Source organism: Pristiophorus japonicus, chromosome 10 (genome assembly GCF_044704955.1).
Source record: "Pristiophorus japonicus isolate sPriJap1 chromosome 10, sPriJap1.hap1, whole genome shotgun sequence".
NCBI lineage: Eukaryota > Metazoa > Chordata > Chondrichthyes > Pristiophoridae > Pristiophorus > Pristiophorus japonicus.
In genome coordinates this window covers 108,220,414-108,224,510 of record NC_091986.1, presented here as the reverse complement: position 1 = coordinate 108,224,510, position 4,097 = coordinate 108,220,414, and the positions used below count along the sequence as shown (strand labels likewise).

At 44.3% G+C, this 4,097-nt stretch overlaps 1 non-coding gene across 1 annotated transcript; it reads right to left on the bottom strand.

Moving 5' to 3' along the window:
* Positions 1-944: 944 nt before the first annotated feature.
* LOC139275441 (small nucleolar RNA U3) lies at positions 945-1,161 on the bottom strand. The gene has a single exon (XR_011595721.1). It is a non-coding gene; the product is annotated as a small nucleolar RNA U3 (small nucleolar RNA).
* Between the last annotated feature and the right edge of the window lie 2,936 nt (positions 1,162-4,097).

Here is a 4,097-nt window from a genome sequence, read left to right as displayed (position 1 = left end):
CACCGGCAATGTGGTCCTCACCCTGCTCTGAGGTTGTAGTTCTGGCTGCAGCAGATGGCAGATTTCAGTGAGCACGTCCTTAGCACTAGTGGGGGGAGGGTGGATGAATGCATGTTCAGCTGTGCAAACTTAAGAGAGAGCGTTAGCTGAACCATTGCACTCCAAAATGGCAATGTGGCATCAAATCAGCATTACGCGTTGATTGACAACATGATCTGCCTATTTTGCATATTTACAATGGGCACTCACTGCAAACATGCTAACACCTTCACCAATATTGCATCCGGCGCGACTCGTACCACAGCTTTATACCTCTATTTTCAACCTCTAAGGTCACTATCGATCCGAATTTTGCACTCCTAATATTTTGGATAATAGTATATGGTGGAACTTGAGTGGCAGCATATGCAGAGGGTTTCATTTTAATGGCTCAGGAAAATAAAAATGCAGTGAGAGGCATGGTGTGGCTGCTCGTTAAGTAGCTCTTCAAAAGTAGTTGTTGGTGATTTTCTTTTCCCAGTGCAAGTGAAAGATGTGAGAGCTGTTCATGCAAGGATAGATGAGCAATTGATGGGGCAACTGTGAGAAAGTTTTGTCTGTGAGAAGCTGCCAAATGATTCTCACATTTGGAAAAGCTGTGCATCTGAATTCTCTAGTTCCTTGGGTTCCTAAACAATAAAGGCTTGGTGATGTTCAGTACCATGTTGCTCCAGCTGGTTCATGTTTATTGCTTGTTGAAAAGCGAAGATATGAGGCATGCAGCAGACAATGAAGATTCATGACACTCTGGTCAAGATTTATTTTAGGACTGCTCCTGAACCATCCAGGCATCAGAATGTTTATTTTATCAGGTCTGTGGTGTGTTTGGTGTTTTTTTTCAGGTGGATGCATGTACCTCATTGCATATGTGCTCAGCAGCTGTATGAAGCAGCCATAGTTCTCCTACATCGTAGTTGTGTTTGCTTCATCCAGCTTCCCCTATAAGAGAGAAGAGGAACACTCATCAATGACAGAGAGCAGCTGCCAAACACAGCACTCAGTGTCTGCTTCCTACTCTGAAGCAAACACAGTAAATCCTTGTTATATTAATGAGACCATACACTTCAGAAACACATTTCTCTCGAAACCAACTGTAGAAATTATCCCGAAAGGTATAGTAAAGGATAGCTTTCATCTCTTCTAGAAGTCAGCTTTGCACTTTTTTTTGCCGATCAAGTGAAGGTGGGTGTGAAACGAGAATGATGAATGGCGGATTGCCTTAAAATGATAGCATCTTGACTGCTACAAGGGAAAAAGACAGTTACCTGCATGATTTTGTGTAGATAGTTGCAGGTTACTAAAATATTGATAGAAAGATAACTCATTCAGTTCATGAATGTGTAGCAGTTTACAATCAATGATGCCCCGGGCAATAGGAAATCTAGCCATTTGAAAAATCCTAAGGCTTTTATCAATTGTCCACAGGCAAAGTGATGACATTGCTTGCTGTGTCAAATAACACATCAGTCACCTGTGTAATGCATCCGTGTTCTGCAGACTGACTGATGTTGCTGATGTCCTTGCAGCAGCCTGGAAGGAGATAGAGGTGAAAAAGTTCAGGACTAAGATGACCTTGACAGCCATTGGCAATGCCTTGCCAGCCCCAGAATTCAGCTGCCACATACCGAAATGGCTCTCATCAAAGTCACAAATAACAACCTTTCTGACTGCAACGCAGGTAAACTATATGCCCTCATTCTTCTTGACTTGTCTGCAACCTTTGACATGGTGGACTACTCCATCCTCCTCCAACGCCTCTTCACCATCATCCAGCTGGGTGGGACTGCACTCACATGGTTCCACTCTGATCTATCTAATTGTAGCCAGAGAATCACCTGCAATGGCTTCTTTTCCCACGCCACATCATTATCTCTGGTGACCCCCAAGGATTTATCCTTTTTTTGGAGAATAGTCAAGTTTAAGGCTATCTCTATTCGCTTTAATAATCAGGATCGACTGTAAAACCAATCTGGTGGATATATTGGTCTGGAACCTCCACCTTTTTTGCATGCTTAACGCCCACTTAACGCTCATTTTACCACTGAAATTATGTATAACGCCTATATATCGCCAATTTTGGCACAAAATGGAAACTGGTGGGCATTTTTAGGAAACTTATCGCCGAGCATTACTTTCCCCATCTGCTTAACGCTGGGAAAAAATATTACTGCCTGCCCACTTTTTTGGGGCAGAATCATCAGAATGGGCGAAATCAACGCCCATAATATCGCCCAGCGTTACATAGAAACATAGATAGAAACATAGAAAATAGGTGCAGGAGCAGGCCATTCAGCCCTTCTAGCCTGCACCGCCATTCAATGAGTTCATGGCTGAACATGAAACTTCAGTACCCCCTTCCTGCTTTCTCGCCATACCCTTGATCCCCCGAGTAGTAAGGACTTCATCTAACTCCCTTTTGAATATATTTAGTGAATTGGCCTCAACTACTTTCTGTGGTAGAGAATTCCACAGGTTCACCACTCTCTGGGTGAAGAAGTTTCTCCTCATCTCGGTCCTAAATGGCTTAGCCCTTATCCTTAGACTGTGACCCTTGGTTCTGGACTTCCCCAACATTGGGAACATTCTTCCTGCATCCAACCTGTCCAAACCCGTCAGAATTTTAAACGTTTCTATGAGGTCCCCTCTCACTCTTCTGAACTCCAGTGAATACAAGCCCAGTTGATCCAGTCTTTCTTGATAGGTCAGTCCCACCATCCCGGGAATCAGTCTGGTGAATCTTCGCTGCACTCCCTCAATAGCAAGAACGTCCTTTCTCAAGTTAGGAGGCCAAAACTGTACACAATACTCCAGGTGTGGCCTCACCAAGGCCCTATACAACTGTAGCAACACCTCCCTGCCCCTGTACTCAAATCCCCTCGCTATGAAGGCCAACATGCCATTTGCTTTCTTAACCGCCTACTGTACCTGCATGCCAACCTTCAATGACTGATGTACCATGACACCAGGGTCTTGCTGCACCTTCCCCCTTCCTAATCTGTCACCATTCAGATAATAGTCTGTCTCTCTGTTTTTACCACCTAAGTGGATAACCTCACATTTATCCACATTATACTTCATCTGCCACGCATTTGCCCACTCACCTAACCTATCCAAGTCACTCTGTAGCCTCATAGCATCCTCCTCGCAGCTCACACTGCCACCCAACTTAGTGTCATCCGCAAATTTGGAGATACTACATTTAATCCCCTCGTCTAAATCATTAATGTACAATGTAAACAGCTGGGGCCTCAGCACAGAACCTTGCGGTACCCCACTAGTCACTGCCTGCCATTCTGAAAAGTACCCATTTACTCCTACTCTTTGCTTCCTGTCTGACAACCAGTTCTCAATCCACGTCAGCACACTACCCCCAATCCCATGTGCTTTAACTTTGCACATTAATCTCCTGTGTGGGACCTTGTCGAAAGCCTTCTGAAAGTCCAAATATACCACATCAACTGGTTCTCCTTTGTCCACTTTACTGGAAACATCCTCAAAAAATTCCAGAAGATTTGTCAAGCATGATCTCCCTTTCACAAATCCATGCTGACTTGGACCTATCATGTCACCATTTTCCAAATGCGCTGCTATGACATCCTTAATAATTGATTCCATCATTTTACCCACTACTGAGGTCAGGCTGACCGCTCTATAATTCCCTGCTTTCTCTCTCCCTCCTTTTTTTTAAAAAGTGGGGTTACATTGGCTACCCTCCACTCGATAGGAACTGATCCAGAGTCAATGGAATGTTGGAAAATGACTGTCAATGCATCCACTATTTCCAAGGTCACCTCATGGCGTTCATTCAGAACAGTTCCACTTTTTCCGGTCGTTTTTTTCGGCGAGCGATATTGTGGGAGATATGTGTGTGAGGTGGTGAAAGTGATGGTGGGCGATCTCCTGGTCATTAGCTTCATCAAATGTGCTCTTCAGGACAAAAGAAAGTGGGCGAGCGGACTACTGAGGTCAGGCTGACCGGTCTATAATTCCCTGCTTTCTCTTTCCCTCCTTTTTTTAAAAAGTGGGGTTACATTGGCTACCCTCCACTCGATAGGAAC